The sequence below is a fragment of the Eutrigla gurnardus genome (genome assembly GCF_963514095.1).
Source record: "Eutrigla gurnardus genome assembly, chromosome: 6".
In the NCBI taxonomy this organism is placed as follows: domain Eukaryota; kingdom Metazoa; phylum Chordata; class Actinopteri; order Perciformes; family Triglidae; genus Eutrigla; species Eutrigla gurnardus.
This window is the reverse complement of record NC_139920.1, coordinates 6,210,853-6,221,962: the sequence shown is the minus strand read 5'-3', so window position 1 is coordinate 6,221,962 and position 11,110 is coordinate 6,210,853. Positions and strand designations below refer to the sequence as shown.

The 11,110-nt window shown below is 43.2% G+C and overlaps 1 protein-coding gene across 1 annotated transcript in view; it reads left to right on the top strand.

Moving 5' to 3' along the window:
- Positions 1-11,110, top strand: part of mast2 (microtubule associated serine/threonine kinase 2) — a 170,308-nt gene that overhangs the window by 45,068 nt on the left and 114,130 nt on the right.

Genomic DNA, 11,110 nt, shown 5'->3' with positions numbered 1-11,110 from the left:
AATGCTCGGCACCTGGACAGAATATGGACACTCAGTATTTTTGAAAGAAAATGATCCCTTTGGTCCAGAGTGTCTTTGAGAGCTCACTTCTCTGTCTTTGAAAGAGCTGCTTAATTCACTGAAGAGGTGGAACTTTGCAATAACACACACAATCAGATTAGCATGTTATTAGCATTTGTTTTGTTGGGTGCAAAAAGAAATGAAGGACTCTGCTAGAAGGAGAATACAGGGCCGAAGATGAAAGTAGAGTGCTGCTGTACTGTTGCTGCCCCGTGCTCAGGGACATCATTAAACACAGTGAGACACTGCAGGGAGGGAGACACACACACACACACACACACACACACACACAGAGGGTTGAAACAACCCGATTCAGATGAATAAGAAAGTTCTCTCCTTGTTTATCCGTGGAGCCTCTGTTGTCATGCAGACAGTGAACTTTCTGTCCTCAGCAGCAGCTCTAAACTGTTTATGTCTCTGCAGACGTCCGTCGTCTGAAACGAGCTTCTCTTTTTACCTTCAAAGTTATGTATCAGTAAAAGTTTAGTTTTTAGGGGAATATGACTTTTCCAGATGAGACGATGAATATGAATCATGAAATCTGGTCTCATCAGTGCGTTATATCCTGCTATAACTCATGCTTCTTTCATCTTAGATACACGAGGCAGACTCGTGTTCAGACATCCAGCATGCAGGCCATTCTTTGTCAAGTACACCTGCTGTGTGCTGACGTCAGACCTCAGCCTCGATGACCTCATCCTCCATCATGGGGCGATGGAGCTGTGGGGGGAACAGGCTGACGCAGCTGCAGCTTAAATATACATGAGAACATGTTGAATAATTACCGAGCATCCTCCGCTGCCACTGACGGAGCTTCAGCGGCTCGCCGGCCTTTGATGTCGGAGCAGTTTTCTTCACAATGCAACACTGATCCCACCTGTGGTGTGGAAATCTGAACTAATCTTAAGGGGAGATAATATGATGTACCTTCATCAAAAACTTCACCTACATTTGGACATTTACTCGACAGTTTATTTGCTTTTATAGTTGTTTGAGATCTATTTTTGTTTTGGTTTGTTGTCACCAGATTTAGATGTTTGTGCAGCACTAAGACTCTGATGCTGTCGGCCAGAGGTCAGAACAGACGGTGGTATTAGCAGTGTCCCCAGAGACACTGATAGAAAAGGGATACACAAAAGATACTGTAATCATAGAAGCAGATGAAGAGCCTACAGCCATGCTAGCATCGTATCATATTCTCTCAAATATGACCAACAAATGCATCACAGATGCCTCCTGCTGGTTGTTGTTGCACACAACAACTAATGTGGCTTACGTTTAAAAGCAAATCAAGTCGTTCCCCTCCAGTAGCTGCAAAGCTAACACAGCTCTGTGCTATTGTTCATTCTGGAACAAGTAAACGCTTGCATGTCTTCTGCTCCTTGTGGAAGCACAGCCACTGTACTGATGACTCATGCTGAAGGTTGGACTCCTTTAGAGGAGACGCTGAACAAAAAGAGCACAGAGTGTGTGTGGGGTTGTTTCAAACAGCTTATCTACATGGTGTCTGTCCTGCCTATTACGCACACGCACACGCACACACACACACACACACACACACACACACACACACACACACACACACACACACACACACACACACACACACACCTCTTATGTTGCTGCAGGCTGCCTCTTGTCCTTGTCATGCTCATGATTCATAGCTAAAGGAGGAAACTGTCCCTGTGCTATTCTTACTTCACGTACTGAGACACAGCAACATGGCCACCTCCTTTATATGCAGTGTACTGCACTGCCTGGCCCAAAAATACCGGCTCCCATTCACCGTGGCATCGTGTCCATAAACTTATAGGACAGCATGCCCACATGCTTAGTATATGAACATAGTTCATAGCTTCCTCTGACCTTCGTGACTGAGTTTGAGTGTGTTTGATGCATTTATCCATAAAACAGAAATCCTTTCCCCACATAGATGAGACGTTCTATGCATTCTTGTACAATCCCCTTCCTTTAAACAGCAAAGGCCTTTAGACTTAAGATCACCCGATATTAGCGTGAGCTGCAGGTAAGCTTTCTTTCCTCTCCGTCTCCTCGTTTGCCATCATCTATATTTACATTTGTATCTTTATCTCTGTATTGTTGCTTCCATGATGTTCGTTCCCATGCTGACTCTCTGACTTCACTTCACTCTCTCTCCCTACTTTATCTCTGCTTTCATCTTTTGATCCTCTTTAAGTTGAGAAGGAGAGGCTTGAGTGTAAGAGGAGTCTCTGGCGTTGGTGGAAGAAAGCACAGAGTCGAGCTGGCAGGCGAACGGTAACTGGGGTCCAGGTGAGGGACGAGTCTGCTCAGCTGGGCTCCACATGACTGCAGTGTCCCCGTTTGAACTCGGACTCCTCGGGAGAAAACAAATGAATAATGAACAACTTCAGACGGTGACGCTCTTAGACGCTCAGGTCTGGAGCACTCTGTGAGGTTTTTATAGTCGGGTTGAATTGATGAATATCACATTCATGTTACAGTACCATTATACCATCTTATTTTTGGGATATCAACAAAGTACAATCTCAATTTTTCCTGACTTATTTTTTGACTTACTTATTTTTGTCTTGGCCATGATAGGCATTGATAATAATAATAATAATAATAATAATAAACTTTATTTGTAGAGCACCTTTCATACATGAAATGCAGCCCAAGGTGCTTTACAACAAGGAAATGACATGCACCAAGTGCTTCACATTAAAAAGACACAGAATAAACATAAAAACAGTCATTAAAAAAAAGGCTAACGATAAAATACATAAAATACATCTTCACATGAATAAGACCCACTTGATAAAACAGGAAAAAAGAGAGTAAGGATTAAAAATAGATAATAAGGAGTTAAAATTGGGTAAAAATGACCAGGGTTAGTTAAAAGCTAAAGTGAAGAGATAAGTTTTCAGCTTGCTTTTAGTAATATTTAGCGAACTGGCCTCTCTGATGTCTGACGGTAGTTTGTTCCACAGCTAACAATGTTGCTACAGGAAAAACAAACACAAGACAGATCACATATATATTATATACATACATACACACGCGCACACATATACATATCTATACTGTATATATCGTTCATACCATGTGAACCACATTTAAAGTGACTTAAATCACCTTTTTACTCTGATGCTCAGTTTGAAATGAAGCAGGTCATCTTGACCTAAATGCATTGACTTGCTGCTGTGTGATTGTCGGATTAGATATTTGCATTCACAAGCAGTTGAACAGGTACACCTCATAAATTGGCCAGTTCATTGATGACCGTTTGAAACTGAAATAGTTTTTAGTTCCAGTTCTGGATAAAACTAGACTAGACTAAGCAATGATATTGCAATACTGCCGATGGCAAAAAACAATCTACCTGCTCCTGAACGTGAGCAGGGTTTTGTTTCGTTTGTCAGATGTGAAGGGCAGAGAGGAAGCCGAGGGGGTTACAGGTCTGACTTCCCATCCTACATCTAATACCTCCGCAGACGAGGGAGTCGACAAGTCCAGCGGTGCATCCCGCGATGAGATGGAAAATATTATGCAGGAGGAGGGATGGAGGGGAAAAGAGCGAGGCCGTGATGGATGGAATAAATAAATCAAGCCAGAGAGTAATAACAAAACTCACACAGGGGGTAGAGGAGGTGAGATAGAGGTGGAGGGAGATGGATGGAATTAAAGATGGAGGTGAAGTGAACAGCCCTGTCTGGCCTCATGTACCTGCTGTCTGCTCTGTCAGGAAGGAGACGTCAAATTCACCAATAAATGCAGCACAAAAAGCCTTTTTTTCTTGCATATCTTAAGCTGTTGAAGTTTACAAGTTTACAAGCCTTTAAGACTTTAACCCAAAAGAAGCAGCCATGTATGCTTTTACCTGCTGCAACATTTCTTTCAAATAATGTAGATGTTGGGTAATGATTCAACATTCATTTTGTTCGTGGCAGCAAAACATGTGACACAAAAAGTCGAAAAACTCTTGTGTGCGTTAAAGTGATATATTACATATGAATATGTAAGTGTTTATTCCTCAAATATAACACAACCCCACTTCCTCAAAGGAAATTGAAGACATAAATACGGTACTTCCTGTAACTATAGCTGGTGAGGTCGAGGCTTTGTAGTGAATACTTTTCTATCAGAAAGCATCAACCACCAAAAGCGGTGTGATGAGGAATGAGAGGGCAGAGAGAAAATGAACCTCAAAGTTGGGTCTCTAAGTAAAGAAGTCACTGTGACCACCAACACCAGTATAAACACCAGTACAAACACCAGTACAAACACCAGTACAAACACCAGTACAAACACCAGTATAAACACCAGTACAAACACCAGTACAAACACCAGTATAAACATGTCTCTGGAGCCCTTTACTGCAGACTACCTTCTCTTTAAAACTTGCAAAGCTGGATCAGCAATAATGTCCCATTTTCTTTTTTATGATCTCATTCCTAATGTGCTCCTTAATTACAAGATTTATGCAGGCCAGTAAATAATCGTAGCATGCGACTGGTCTCACATAATAAAAGCTCTTTATGCACCACAGCGGGAGTTTTGCTGGGGATTGATTTCATAACAAACACTCCCATTTTGCAGGATTAAGCTCATGTGCAGCTCACTGTGCAGCCCCTGGGCACTATCTGCTGCTCCGCTCATTTGTCAGCGCCGCAACCTTTCCAATTCTTCCTCGCGGTGACAGACTTTAATTGGGTGAAAACGTGGGGAGTTTATTCACCAGTGCAGGGGCCCTCCAGTTACCGGTCAGCCGCCGCTGAAGCTGTAATTACCGTCGACCTCCTCCACATATCTGCCTGCATATCTTCATTAAGTCTCCCAAATCAATTTTTTCTTGCTCTTGCATATTTGTTCATTTTCTCCATCGCTCGTTTGTTCTTTCTGGTAGTAACGCTTGCCTCATTCGCTCCCTTCTTTTTCTCCATCTCGTATTTTCTTCACTCTTTGGGTTTCACCTCCTACCCTATCAGCGAATGGCCTTCCAGCCAAGTATGGGAAAGTAGAGCTTCAGATGGATACACTTTAGTGTTTTTTTCTGTGTGTGTGTGTGTGTGTGAGAGTAAGTAAGTAAATGGTAACCCGGCTCCATTTCCAGCCCTACAGATGTTCCACTACTTTGCAGCTAATGGGGAAAATGGTCAGATGGGTTGTTCTTTTTCTCCCTTTTTCTCTTTGGTTGGACTACAGTATATTCGGCTAATTGCTGCCTGCCTGCACATGACAATCATCCACGGCAACACACACACACACACACACACACACCAGAATTAGGTTAACTGGTCCATTTGCTTCTCCTTGATTTTGACTATATCAAATGAATTACCCGCCAATACACACACACAAGAAAAGCCCCTCCTGCAGCGACATCCAGCATGACTGACTGCAGACTGAAATGAGGGAAAGACCATGAAAAATGAAGTGCATGTGATCGGTTCACATTTGGAATACACCGAGGGGAAACAAAGCACAACATCAGCCGAGGCTCCAGGCAACGAATTCCTCTGAAATAATTAGCCAGCATAAAGAGGTTTTATTTACACTCTCTTTTCTTAGATGAGGAAGGAGACTTGCCTCATGTGGAAATTAGAGCTGGGAAATGCATTCCATCCGTTCTGCCCTTTTTCTTTTGAAGACTGCAGGCATGCATTTAAATGAGAATATATGTGGGAGGGGAGAGTTTGGAAGAAATCTATATGAAGCCATAACCCTCATTAGTTTGTGTAATATTACAATCAATAGGCCAAAAAACGAATAAGTGGCAGATTTGCAAATGTGACCAAAGAGTGTAGTCATGGCATCCATTAACCCCCGGCTGTCTAAACCAATCACCAGTGGGAGTTGGGCTTGAAGGAGACTAAAGGTGCATTCATGCCAAATAAAATACAAATAGTACATACATCGTGGGGCGTTATGGTTGAAGTCATTATCACAATAATGTACATTTCCTTATATTTCTTTATATTTCTAACATCAAACTAATGATTATAATTTAAATTGATAATTAGGTATCTGTTAAGATTTTATAAATAAGTCAGCAGTAATTAAGTAGTAAAATAAGTAGTAGCAGTAAAATGAATAATCTCCGACAGACTGAGTGATTGAGTTCACATTGTTGCACAAATGGGTATTGATATTGCACATATCAAGTTACATGCTTACATGCTAGCATGCGTGTGATGTTGCTTATGTATGTGTGGATGAAGCAAAGTTGTTAATTTTGACTCATTTAGCGGCTGACCCGTTAGCATTCCACCTTGCTTACATGCTACACCGGTTACACAAAATGAGGCAAACAGCGGGCTGGTTTGTGCCTCCATCATCCCCCTTAACGCGACCAGGGAGCGGTGGCTCGGTTCACACCAGAGTTGGAGTTCACACCAACCCAAAGAAACCTCTCCAAGGGGGTTAACGCTCCACGCTCAGTTCAGCCGCACGAATCAGACCTGGAGCTGTTGTGCACATGTTGCTGACACGTATCACTGATGCACCGAAGCAAACCTACAAACACACACACCTCGTCGACTTTGAGCCTCGTCATTGGCCGTTCCCTCCTCTCTCGTTGTCCAAGATGTTTTACAGCAAACACTGTTGTCTCTCAGTCTGCACGGCAAAGATGCTGATTCTGGACACTCGTACACAGAAACATACAAGTACCTCGGCCCACCGGGCACTTTGCAGGAAAGCAATGTCCCTGTCTCCGTGGCAACTGTCATGAGTTCAGAAACGGTGAATGTGTGTTGTGTCTCGGAGAGATGACTCATTCACCTCTTTCTTCCTGCTTCCGTTTCTCCTGCGTTTTGTTGAGCTCTGAGGCTCCTCTGCACAATCGATGGCTTTATCGAGCCTCGGCCGCTCGCTTTAGATTAACTTTGCCGGTATGTTTGTGTTCAGCAAGGCAAGCTTGGTTTCACCCTGAACTCTCTGTGTGTGTGTGTGTGTGTGTGTGTGTGTGTGTGTGTGTGTGTGTGTGTGTGTGTGTGTGTGTGTGTGTGTGTGTGTGTGTGTGTGTGTGTGTGTGTGTGTGTGTGTGTGTGTCCGGAGGGTTGAGATTTGGGAGGTAATGCTGGCTTTATTTATTCCCATAGAGCAGATAAAAGCAGAGTGGAGATAAATGTGGCTCTGCTCCCTGGATCCCCACAGGCCTCTGCTTCGGTCACTGTTTACTCCAGCAGAGTACACTTTAAAGGAGAGGCAATGCAGATGTACACAATGTTCACAAAAACAATCTTCTGAGAGCCCAGAAGTTCTCTGTGGAGGGGTGATTAGGCTGTTTCCCCTTCTCATCCACACTATTTAAAGCCATGCGCAGGTTTGTTTTCTTCAGTCGTGTGGCAGCAGCATTCCTTAAGGCGGATTTGTTTCACACCAGAACCGGAGATCTACATATTCATGACAATGCTATAGGTCAAGGATTCCCAAGATTGCCAGAGACTGGCAACCCCCAATATCCCCGCAGGCGACTGAAACATAAGAATATGTGCGTACAGGATGCAAAACACGGCATAACGACAACACAGCAGAACAGAGCAGCCTGACAACATAAAATGAGTTTGCATAAACGATTTACTATTAGATAAAAGCAGAATATCTCAGTCAAAGTCATGTAACTTATGAGTGAACATTGTTGCTGTTACGTGCAAACTAATAATTTTGACATATTTTAAGTTCCATGTTACCAGAAGAACATCTCAGTAATTATTGAAAATCATCTTGCAAATTAGTGGTACATTTGTCTAGTGCTATTAAATGTCAGACACACACACACACACACACGCTTGCCCCTAACAGTATTAACATTTCATCAAGCCCGAACTCTCTATTGGACGAACCTCTCGTCGGCTCAAGTGTGAAAACATTTTCAGATGAGAATATGGGTTTTTAATCCTAAATTCCTTTTTTTTTCTCTTTGTATTCCTGTTGATTCTCCCATATTCCCTTGAGAACAATGACTCCACTGTGTTGTGGTGATGGATGTTTGCTCAAAGGACTCCCTGCTCAAAGATTAGCTCATTCATAGTCGCTCGCTGTTTATTTTTCATCAGCTGGTTTGTTTTTCTCTGTTCTTTCTCACTCTCTGATTAGTTTTCACTTCCAGGACAAACTTTTCACCAGAAGGCAATCCTTTCGTCTGTCAGAAAAATGGTGTCTGTGACTAAAAGTATACAGCATGTGTGTGTATGTGTATGTGTGAATTCTGCTTCTCTGCAGAAACACCCTCATCTTCCTTTCTGTCTGCCTCTATTTTGTCCTCTATCCAAATCTTGCTATTTTCTAACCCTGCTTTCCTGGTAATTGAATGAGCCCAAGTGCAAACAGCAGGACACATGCACACACACACACACACACACACACACACACACACACACACACACACACACACACACACACACACACACAGAGGACACATTTCTTATTGATCTCACACACAAATCCCATCCTTCAGACTCAGACAACTCTCAGCCAGTGGTTAGTGTTTTATTTATTGGACTGTATAGGACACACACACACACACACACACACACACACACACACACACAGACCTCCTAAGCGGACCTGCCACTGTGGCTGAGCCGTTGATTGACAGGTGGACTGATTGCGTGCAGGGATTGATTAAGGAGGTCTAGTGAGGCGGAACTTCCTCCTGTCAATCAGAAGTGGAACATGTCTGGTGTACTTATAGAGGATTTCATTGCTGTCGCCCTCGACCTGTCAAAGTGTGTGTGTGCTGTATTTTTCTGACTTGTTAGTCGGATGAATAAAAGTGTGACCTGAGCTAATTGGAAATGAAAGGCTTGATTTGCCTGAGATCCAGTGTGACTATGACTGTGTGCTCCATCATCCATGTGAGAAGTAGTTTGAGTTGCATCTGTATTTTAAAGGAGCAGTATCCGACATTCAGAGCATTGATATAGGAGCAAACAACGATTAGCTATGTCAAGATATGTTGGAGTCATGTCTACATGAGCCGAGAAAGAAGCCCCTCTCCCTCTGTGTGTATTGTTATCCGAGCCGTTGCTCTGTTATGCTTTTAGTGCATGTGAGCGTGCCCCCCCGGCTCGTTCACAGCCGCCGCTCAGCACTGCTGTCCTCTGGCGTTCCCGACTGACAACATTGTTACATCGTTAAAATACAGACGCATCTATAGATCGTCTATAGATGACATGAAGTATTGGCTGCAGCACTTTTCTAGTCCATTTGCCCATTCACACACACTTCCACACACTGATGGCAGAGGAGGCACAGGACCTAATATTAATGTACAATCTCACGCCAATTTGGGTTTCAGTAACATTGAGCCACAGTCGCCCCCATGAGGCAACACGTACTTGTATGGACAGATTTGTTCTGAAGTGGCACTGACAAGTGATATGAGATAACTTGTCATCCCCACACGTTTCTATAACTACAAACATATTCACTATTCACTTTCCTTCCTGCAAAAGATAAAATGTGTTTTATACCACTTCTGCCACTGCTACACGTGTTTTTGTCCTCCCTTGTAAAGTTCACACTGTAAAGGTGTTTGTAGTTGTGCTCAGAAGACACACATGAGCAGACCTGAAGGTAAAAAGAAGGGAAGGCTCTTGGTCCAATGCATTTGTTTTTAACACTAGTTTGTAGACCTCATATCATTCGGGTGGAATTACACCTAATATTTGTTTTTCACAGAAGAAATGTGTCCCAGTTCTGCTTTCAAGTAGAAACTAGGGTGAGAGATACAGTAGACAATAACAGGGACTTACAGATAGCGACCCTCACACTGGGAGCTCTGCTTAATGATGTTTCAGCACAGTGTGCTTTTCTCATTTGCACTTTCAGATGAGTGTGTGTGCATGTTTGATATCTTACAGAGAGAGCAGAGTGTGACAACCAGGCAACATGAGGTCTCTGTGTAACTACAACCACACACACACACACACACACACACACACACACACACACACACACACACACACAGTGCTTGGTACCCCACAGATATCAGCAGGGAGGTCTGACTCTTTTGTCAGTTCTCTGTGACTGCTTCTTATCTGCCTCCGGTTAACTTGAGAAATTCCAGTTTTTGTTTCTATCTGTCTCAGGAGTTGCTGAGCATTATGGGTGCAGATAATAGGCTTGACTTCAACAGTTATTTAAATTGTAGCTAATTAATCTCTCTTGATGGACTCATTTAATCGACTAATCAGTTAGACTCGTTCTCGTAAATGTTTGTAGTTCCAGATAAATAAAAACATGTTCACCATAAAGAGATAGAAATATGTCTTCAGAGAAGTAGAATCACTGGATCTCTGCTCCAAACACAATATGGGGGAGTTAGAGGTGGATCTCTTGTTCTTCTGTGTAAAAACATATGCAAGATAAATTGAAGCACTCACAGTAAACTCTGCAGGGGGATTATTGGCAGCTTGGTGGCTTATTATGAATCCTGCATTACTTAGTGTTATTACCCCCCTGCTTTTTGTCTTGTAAGCACGCACACACGTCCACGACTGGTCGTTAATTAGGAGAGTGAGCTATTGGCTCTCTAATGGAGCGGGGCAGAGCCATTCTGTAGTGAGGTGATGTATAGTTTTAGGTCTGATCCGACCCACCAGTCTCCTCTGGTCTGAAAGCTAATGTCCAACATCAATCACACTAACTGGGTTACAGCACACGCAACACTTCCCATCGCTTCTCTTTCCTCCTGCTACCATCCTCGTCTCTCTCTTGACTTGCTTTGTCTCTGTTTAGCCAGGTGCCTCCCAGTTGAAGTCGGCCTGTGTAATAGTTGCAGTCCCGGACCATGACCAGTGATTTAAAGCTCTTACTGCAGCCCTGGTCTCCATTTACAGACACAGATCTGGGGTCAGTCAGATTGGGCTGATATGTGATCTCAATCGACCAAATGAGTTTAGGAGACGATCCGGTTTCTGCTTCTTCCTCCAAGTATTCCTTGGCCTCCCCGTCTGTCTCCTTCCTCCTCTGTGGATCTGTTCCCTGTGCCATCTGTCACACTGCATCATTGATCCCTACTGGAGGTATTAGTTGTTAGATGAAACGCCTGCTGAGTGTG